At 39.1% G+C, this 10,110-nt stretch overlaps 1 protein-coding gene and 1 pseudogene across 1 annotated transcript in view; both read right to left on the reverse strand.

The window, feature by feature from the left end:
- Positions 1 to 9,778, reverse strand: part of IKZF1 (IKAROS family zinc finger 1) — a 109,841-nt gene extending 100,063 nt beyond the window's left edge. The window contains exon 1 of the mRNA XM_045286406.1: positions 9,764 to 9,778. The gene's annotated coding sequence lies outside the window, so the exon portion shown is untranslated. The remainder of the gene's footprint in view (positions 1 to 9,763) is intronic.
- LOC101655676 overlaps positions 9,699 to 10,110 on the reverse strand; it is a 14,770-nt pseudogene continuing 14,358 nt past the window's right edge.

A 10,110-nucleotide genomic window follows, 5' to 3' on the forward strand; every position in this document is an offset into this window, starting at 1 on the left:
CAGCCCTGTATAGAATTTCTTAGGCTGAAACTTCTAAAAAGTGCAGATTGCTGTGTCTTTCTCCCACAGGGCCTCTGTGAGTTTGAACGGCCAACCTTGCACTTAGTAATTAAAACCTTACCCAACCTTACCTATACTGGAGCACTCCTGTATGCACTAATAAGGCCACCTTAAATTACCATATTTTCTAGGGACAGTACTTCTATTCATATAAGCTTTATTTTTTTAATCATATAAGCTTTAAAGTAAGTTAGTTTTCTGATAAACAACTTTCTCACACAAGCATTAAAAGAAATTCCAACAAATGTCTTTCCCCTCCAGATACTGTGAAGTTAATTTTTCTCTGCAATGGCCTTTATTTTTTCTGTTCACCAGCACTTCTTGAGTACCTTAAGTATGCTAGGAAAAGACAGTAAAGGAAAACATAACAGTACTAGTGAGCATTATTTAAACAACCTACTCTGTGTTTGATATATTACAAGCAAACTGCTAGACCACATGAGGCCATGAACCTCATCTATTTTGCTCATGATTTTATTACAGTCTCTAGCATGGTATCCAATATAGACAGAGTTTTCATTTAAGATCTACTCACTAAGTGTATGCCTTTAATCCTCACAACAACATTGAAGAAACCATATATTTCCATTTTAGAGATAAAAAACTGAGGTTTATATATGTGCAAAAAAAAAAAATCTTCCCACGGCTATCTATCTAATAAAGCAGAGATCAGACAGCAGAGCTGCAATGTGAACCCAAGTGAGGGGCCAATCCGTCCTGTGGCAATGCCTTTTTCTCTTGCCACTCCTTCAGCAATTTCGCAGTCCCAGTACAGTGATCATTCATTCCAAGTTGATGACAAACAAAAGTATGGGTATCATCTATTGTCTCGATGACAACTAACAATAACAATCAGAAATTAACCATGCCCTATGTATTATCCTGCAATTAAGACACGTTTAATTACAGTATGATACAGGTAAATCTGGCCATTTGGTCAGACTCGAAGCATTAATCTTTTCTGCTCTCTGGCAGGTGAAGTTGCATGGGAATTACATTTAGGCTCTTTCCTCTGTACCCTATGAAGCTTGCTTGGAAGGGAGTGGAAGCTCTGGGGGAGGGGCAGACATGAAATAACCTATAATCTATTTAAGATGTTTTAGGTCACAGATTTCCTGAATAAAGCCCATTATGCTTGATGAGAGACAAGTTCTTTCATCCTAATATTGGTAATTTTATTTTTGCAAGTTGGTCCTATCACTGTGAGCTACACGGTATCTTAGAAAAGAAATGCTCAAAGAGAAAGTGAAGGCAATATGCGAGGCCTTTGTATCCAGCCAAAGGGACCTTATGGGTTTTCGTAACAACGTGACAAAACAGGTGGAGAGAATATAAAAATTTAGGCAACTCTCATTTCAGTTCTGATTCTTTCCATTTTTCAAAAATTAGCTGCCACTCTACACGTTGTCAAGATTATTCCACAGAGTAGTGCTGGTGCAAATAACAATGGAAAACAAGATTTAAACAGGAAATCAAGGAATCCAATTTAATATCCATACCTGCCTCTCCATACTTAAGTGAGCCCCAGAGAACCCTGCTGCTTTGTTCCACTATGAACCTTTTTGAGGGCAACCTTGCTCAGATGTGCAATTCTTCTAAGGACAGGAACTGATATGCAAAAGAGGAAGAGTCAAAGGGAACTGAGGAAGCCTTATAAAATACAACGACAAACCATGTTATCTTAAAGCATTCTTAATAAAGAAATAATGAATACAGAATGAAACGGATCAAAGGATTTTTTTTCAACACCATTATAGAGCCATCAGTCTCAAAGTGATGTATTTAAAAAAAAAACAAAGACTAAATCTGGCAATAGATTTACAAATGCGAGAAAGTGCACATGGAGTCATGGACACGTCTCTGGGTTCACATATGTACTACTGCAACAGGTCCAGAAGGTGAGTTTCTGGTGGCCGGCGAAGACCCTGAATTTATAAGTAAATCATCATGTGGATAGGCACTCTTCTATGTGATTATATACATAGGAGGAAAGAGTTCCTAGTTAAGATTGTTTCGACTACTACACTGTCAGAATTCAAACTATTAACAGTAAGACTGGTCACCATTTATTGCATCCCCATGGGAAAGAATCATATGCATGATTTACATACACTTTTGCTAGACTTTTCCCTGTTCTCACTATAACATAGGTTACTTGGTAAGTAACTTCCTCAAATATAAATGGCCCTTTAACATTTCATAACTTGAACGAAAATCTAAGTTTAGAATCACTTTTTCTGCCCTCATAATGATTTTAGAAGATTTTCACACATGGCTAGGAGCTATAATGCAAACAAAATGAGACCCGTATCTCTACAAAAATACACTGACACTGTTTTCAAAATATGGCTTCCGGTTGGGCGGCTAACCACAAGGTCAGCAGTTTGAATCCACCAGCCACACCTTGGAGAAAAGACGAGGCTTTCTACTCCTGTAAACAGTTGTAGTCCTGGAAACCCACTGGGGCAGTTCTACCCTGTGCTACAGGGTCCCTGTGAGTGGGAATTGACGTGATGGCAGTGAGTTTGAGGTTTCTGAGTGCCCAAATCATGATTTCCGAAAGATGTCATCAAAAGGGCTAATATTCTGTAACTTATTATTATAAAGAAGAAAGGGGCCTAAGAAACATTTGTTGTATTCTTCATATTCATATTCTCAAAGTTTTCCCCCTAATTCATATAAGAAATAATACAAAGTTAGACCACTGGCTTTTTTATTCAGTAAGTCAATATGCTATCATACATAAATAACATAATGTAGCGTTTTTTTCTTCTTAGCAATGAAATTATTTTAATGTACGAATATATAATTTCTGGTGGACATTCCATAGCTTAAAATTAAAATAATAAAAGGCACAAAAATCCACTTTTGTACCTTAAAATATTTTTCATAAGATTTTAAAACGTATACCTGGCATCTTGATGTTTCTCCAATGTCATTTGACTTAGGTTAAAGGAAAGGTTTGAGTGGCTTTCTCTGGCAAGAGTATATTTTCCAAGTAACTAAAATGATGCAAATCTTAATATGAATATTACATTGTTTACAAACCCATGTGTGTCTACTTATTAAAATTCACTGAAAAAATTAAGTTTGCTTTTCCCATTGAAAATACTGTTCTGAGTACTTTAAACTTTTTCCTAGTTGGTGGTATGACAAATGTTAGAGTTAAAAATATAAATATATAAATATACATAGAAAACACTTTAAGAAATGCCCTTTGCATAAAACAAAAAGCCTAAACCTGATGCCTTTGAGTTGATTCAGACTAATACAGGACAGAGTAGAACTGTCCCTTAGGGTTTTCAAGGCAGTAAACTTCATGGAAGCAGATTACCACATTGTATTCTCATCAGTTGAATGAAGTTATACATTTATCTTTTACTATTTGAAATATGATTTTTTTCCAAACTCATAAGGGGTATTCATTTAAGCTCATGTTGAAGACTGCATGTTAAGGGAAGTCATAAGCTTTCTGAGCTAATCAGAATTTCTCCCTAAAGCATCTGACTTCTGAACTTAGTTCTATTTACAACACTTCAAGGTTTATGAACTATAATCAATTAAAATTTGTTTTTTATAAACAGTAAAATTTTGATACAGCTCATAGTTGAAAACCATGTTTGTAGTGCATAGAAGGTGGATTAAAAAGTTAGGTTCTTTTGATTGTGGCTACATCTCTTAATAGTTTTAGTACTTTGGAATGTCACCTTGTTCACCCCAAATTCAAATGGATCAGCTGAAGTCAAATTAAGTAGTGTCTATGAAGGATAAAGGGAAGAATAATTGTCAGTTATTTGGCAACTGTGATTAGTAAGGGCAATAAACCAGATAATTACTGTAATGATTATCACTTAATTTCTGAATTATCTTTTTAGTTGGATCAATTATCAGAAAAGTTCTAGATTTCTATGTACTCTGTGACACATGCACAGCTTAGCACCAGGGGCCCTGACACCCACACGTGGATGCATCCTTAAGGGGTTCATACTTAACACCATGAAACGTGTAACAAAATCTATGTGCAATGTGGGTATCAGGCCCAACCAGAGTCTTCAGAATTATTTGGGAAAACATCTGCAGTTCTCAACCTTCGGCCTACGTGACCCTCACGTAAACCCAGGGGAAGGGGGGGCTTAACTGAGTAGACCTCATAGAAGCTCAGAACTTCCCTATTTCTATGGCTGCCCAAATCTGGTAAATCTTTATTAATCCGGCAGAAAACGCTCATGCCTCTCAGAGAGCAAAATATAGGAAAACTCATCTTAAATGCTATAATCAGAATATCCTGAGTACTTAGATAATTTTGAGATTTTATTTTGTTATATATATATACTTCAGAGTAAATTGTATTTTTTAGCGTGTCTGCTTTGGAAGTGAAAATTCTGTAAATTGAGATAAACATATACAGTCACATACTAAACAGAAAAATGCATGCAGTTTCCAAATGAAAATGTTTCAATGGAAATGCACTGTTTTATCTTTAACAACCTGAGATAATTAACTCTGTAATTTTGATTTAATGACGAGGGATACACAATTTTATCAATATGCGTACACCTTGAATCTCTTTCAACTCCACCAAATTTTCTGGTCTATATAAACTCAGGACAAAAAAGGAAGAAAAGGTCATTTTTTTCATACTAAAAGTGAGGCTCACACCATGGGGTCACTGTCTCTAGTTTCCATTAGGCAGTCTGGAGGAAATTTTAGAGTGCCTGAGATGTAAGCTTATAAAAAGATCAATTCCTCATTTCATTACTCTTCAAGATTCTAAATTAAACATTACCCCCATTAGGTCTAGAACAGTATTTTATGTGGTATGGTCAGATTTTGCTTATTCAAAATTTGTCTGACTTGACTGAAGAACAAAAAATTATCAGAAACTGTAAATAATATTCATAATTCCACTTCTAGCTTTAGAATAGGCTCTGAGTCAACCCATACTGTTCACTTTAAAGAGTTCTAAGGTAACAGAAAATGTTTTAATATGTGATATTTTAAATGGAGCATAAAAAATCCACTTTAATATATACAAAGGTACTTCAAAAATGTGTGGGGAAAATGTAATTTAAAGACAATGGCGGGGGGGGGGGGGGGGGGGGGGGCGGAGATTATGGGATTTATTTACCAACTGTTTGGAGCCCCCCTGTAGATAAGGTCATCTTAAAACACATTATACAGTTCTTAGCTTTGTTGGTTCATTCAACTCGGAAATGCTCTCCAAACAGCAGAAAGAATGCAAGAAAGACTGAATGAACAAATGAAAGAGGGAGAAAACAGACAAAAATGTTAGGGTCTCCTTCGTCTGCTTTGCCATTCATTATTCGCCAGAAGCTCTGCACCAATTGCACATCCATTAGAGTAAACTTTGAGGGGTGGGTTGGTGGGACGAGTCAGGTTTTCCTTTAGCAGTGAGCTGATTGCTAAAGAAAAATGAATCACTGCACACTCGAGTGAGAAAATATGAAGACAGACCTTTTCCACTAATTGAGGCCCGTTTTAAGCAATTCGTTAAGCCACGGCCCCGCACCACAAGCTATCAGGAGGTGGGGCATAGGGACAACCAGAAAGCAGAGCGTGAAAATGGAGCCTAATGATGCTCTCCATCACCCCCAGACAGCCTGCCTGGGCCCTCGTGGTTGGCTAGGGAGGCTGCCCCAAGGGTCTCAGAGCAGCTCTGAAAAGCCCCAAGAAAAGAGGAGAAGCAAGCGCTGGCTCTTAGGATCCACACAAGCTCACCAATGAACTTCATGGCACTTACCAATGACCTTGTGTCTCTTGAGTCTGAAGGAGAACTGCAACTTGTTTCCTGCTCAAACCCAGACTTTCAGGATTGGGGCTGCTGGACCCAGCGCTCCTTGGAATCCCCTTGGTCTCAGGCCATTTGGGAAGGAACCTTGCTGCAGAGCTGCCTGCTCACACCTCCCCAAAGTCCCACTGCTGCCTGTAGGCCAGGTTCAAGCAAACAACTTGCCAAATATGCAAAAAAGGAGGGAAGATAAGTTTTCTCGCAGGAAAATAGAGACAGGAAAGAAGCCTGTGCTTCCTGCCCTAACCAATGTGAGTTCAGAAATTATTTGGACGTCTGATTTGTCAGGCTTGTGGTAGGAGAGTGTGCTCTTTCAGTCAACAGGAATCGTGAGTTCCCCAAAGTGAGAAATGGCCAGGGCGAAAGGAAATAAGACCAGGCCTGTAACAACAGAGAAGCCACCACCCCACACCTGTGACTTTGGTTCTTTACCATTATTTAACAGTTTATCGCCAGGTGGTCATGTGAAGACACCTTAGGCATCCACTATTTATCACAGTCCAGCAGGAGAAGGGGGGAAAAAAAAGTCAACTGAAGCAGTGTGGCAGTTGCTTATAGATTAAACACCTCAGTTCCTTTCCTTTCAGGTCTTCTCTGGAGCACCCACCAAGGAGGCGGTCTGAAACAGCAGCACCAGTTTCTCCAATTAAACACTTTCTGCAAACCTTTCTTTTATTATCGTGTTTCACATGTAATTAGCAGCATGGTAATGTTTCATCTCGTCTTAAAGATACTCTTTTAGAATATCATCAAACATAGAAAAGTTAGTCAAAAGTTATTAAAGCAACAGCTACCAAAAAAGCTAAGCAATGAACATCCCCACAATGAAGCTGTGTGTCTCCAGGAAGAAACCAGTGTTTGGTCCACACCACAATAAAAACAATTGCTACTGTTGATGTCCTATGGATTTGGGGTGGCCTAAATCCTTCCGGAAACTGGTTCTAATCTTACTGCTCATCGGTATTATTATAAAGGAGGTTGTGTGTGTACATGTACAGCTGCTATTATGAAGCTCAGCTTTTCTAGAACCTAGATCAAAGAGTTACACGTGCCCTCTTTTTGAGCAAAATAATGCTGTTTCAAGATATGAACTTAATCAATGTCTCTCCTTCTGAAAGCCTCAGAGGATGGGTCACTTGTTGCTTTTCTATCTTGGCTTTTCTTCTCCCCATGAAATAAAATGCTAATACAGTACACATCTGAAGAAAACCATCTGTGAGGTGTCTGCAAATGCGAACACATGGGCACTAGGCAGGGAGGGATGATGAACAGTCAGGGCAGGAGGTGCAGTGCCTGGTTCACTAAGATCAGGAGACAGAATGGCCAAAAATATTTCTCAGTTTTAGAAATAGAGGCGAGCACCAATTAGCAGAGAATCCAGGAAGGTTTTGGTTTGCTTTCTATGAGCTAGATTCACTCATATGATTCTCTTCTAAAACAAGGCAACAATTACTAGATCGTATTTTACAGTAAACTCATTTAACAAGTACAAGACCACAGAGAGGGGGAAAAGTTACTACAAGGCACTATCCTTGATAATTTATTAATTAGCTTCAATTATCTTACATGAACATATAATATTATGCCATCGTTTATGCCTAAATTCACCACCATAAACAGAAAAATCCGTCCTGTTTTAAAGGTTTTTTTATTCAGAGATCTATTTGATGTTAAAATTCTTTTCCACACTGCCCTATGCACTCTGATTCATGCTTGTGTGTGTACTCTGTGTGTTCATATGCACATACACGTATTTATTCATTAATTTACTCATTTATTAATACACATAGTCCTGTAATATACATTTATTCCTATAAAGATTATATAATCTAGATTATGCATGTAAACATATATTTCAATATTAGGTGCATATTCATAGATATTACAGGAAATATAATGTGGGGGGAGGTTTCACAGCATGACATGTATTGGGTAACCATATTTATATAATTTCAAAATATTTGATATTTATACTGATAATATACTACACACTAAGTAACAGTGAAACACACAAATCAAGATATATATATATACATATACATATTTTTTTCCAAACAAAAAAATCTCTGATCTTAAATGCTAAGTAACTAGTCAAGGAGGAAAGATGTTGGAGCTGACAACACTGCTGGGTTTTGTATAATCTGAATTTTTAACAGGTCAAATGCTGAAAGAATAACTGAAGTTTGCCTTCTTGCTAAGATACTGGGTATAAACATCCCCCAAATGTTAAGCACAGCACATCCAAACTTTTATTAACCGGCCTGGTGGTCTCATCCTGTAATACCAGGACAGTGAGCTGCTATTGTCAAGGTGTTCCTAGATTTTTGAGGAGGTGGTTTTCAAGGTAGCAACAATTTCATTAAAACCCTGCTGTGTTAAACTGGCACGAAGAGGTCTCTAAAACTCCAGCCTCCAACCATCATCATGAAGATAAAGGGGAAGGAAATATGATCATTTAACTCAATACAATGTTTGGTCATCAGCTCTGATAGACTGCAAAAGCCAGAAGGTGCATTGTCTTCTACGGAGAAGAAGAATGCACACATTTGTTCCCTTGAAATTTTGAAATGAGATGTTATATCAAACCAGAATTGCATATAAAATGAAAATATACCATTATTATTTATATCTGAAAAGCTATTTGTGCCCAGTAATATTTTGTGTACAGGTCATTATGTTCTACATCTGACATGATGCCGATATAAGCAGGTGGATCGCTGTCACTGGGCCCACCGAGGAGCAGTATTTTAAAGTCACTGGAAATATTTGCCAGTGACATTCATATTTTAAATCAAATACCCAAATCATATGATTTGTTACTGAAACTATCTGATACATGCTAATACAAATATTCCACTCCATAATGGACTTGTTATTCTTTTGAATCCCAAAGGAAAAATGGGCAACCAATTATTAGTAACACCTTTAAACAAAGAAAGAAACCCAGGAGGCCTGGGACCTCTCCTGCAGGTTTCCCTCTCCTTCAGACTCATAAGCAAAGTGAACAAATCCTTTAACAATATCATCCATATTAAACATTTTCAACTCCCTACCAAGGAGACACTATTTCCTCAACACCATTTTGTTGCTGAAAGTTTAAAACTCGGGTTCTACCAGGAAAAGGTAACCCAAAGCTGAAATACACTGCAGTAAAGCAAAGCACAGTGCTTTGAAAGAGCCTCTTACTGGAAGCTCCAGCTCCCCAAAAAGAATGGAAACTGCATTCGAAAGCCGGGCCATGCCAAACTTAGGGCAACATTCGCTCGCTCAAACAGGAGAAACAAAACCTAACACTCCCATCTGAAATCATCAGCGATGCTTGACACATTTTTTAAATGCACTTAAAAACACAATCACAAATGAGAGGAGTCTTCATTACTGGGTGTTTTGTGTGTGTGCGATCTCTTGGGTCCTGTAGCCAACCTGCAGTCTGCAAAAGTTTGACAACTTTTCAAATTCTGGAAAATGCCCATCTCGTAGAATTTCAGTTAAGACTCAGGACCCAATCCAATTACTTGAGTCAAAAAGTTCTCGCTTCAAAAATATGAAAAAGTTCGGATTCCTCTGTCCTCACTGTGTGTGTGTGTGTATATATAAATTTATATAGGACATGGAATTCGGGCATCCTTTTCAAGGTAACCGCGAGGTCTATTCAAAGGTGTTCCCATGGCCAGCCCGGGCCCTGAGGTCAAAGCCAAAAGCAGTGCGGGATCCGACAAGTGAGGGCTCTCACTGTCCTCCAGAAGGTGAGAGTGGACCTTGGGGAAACCAGCGTGTCAAAAATTCTACCCGCTACTCTGTCTTTCTTTGCTCCTGTCTCTTTATTTATTTATTTATTTGGAAAAATCCACTTGCCCAAGTTTTCCTTTGGAAATTCAATTAGGAAAAACTCACGTGGATTTTTGCGTCGGGCTTTGGGGGCCACAATGGATCCTTGGGTGTGAAGAACAACTTTGGAGCCAGGGGTCCCTCGCCCGCCGCGCCGCAGCCGAGCGTCCCGTCCGGGCGCGGGTCCGCTCCGCAAGGACCGAGGGGCGGTCGCCGCCGTCGCCAGCGCGCGGAGCCTCCCCAGGGCGCGGGCGAGCCGGCTGCGCGGGCAGCGTGGGCACTGGTTAGACTGCCCTGCTCCCTGCGCCCGGGTGCTCGTCCCGGGTGCCGTCTTTCACAATGACTTCCTGAAGTTGCTCACTCGCTTTGTTCCCCATTTCTCCTGCCTGCTCCCCCGCCCCCCGCGGGCTCCG

Source organism: Echinops telfairi, unplaced genomic scaffold, assembly GCF_000313985.2.
Source record: "Echinops telfairi isolate 266 unplaced genomic scaffold, ASM31398v2 ScPeMD7_7;HRSCAF=31, whole genome shotgun sequence".
Taxonomy (NCBI): Eukaryota; Metazoa; Chordata; class Mammalia; order Afrosoricida; family Tenrecidae; genus Echinops; species Echinops telfairi.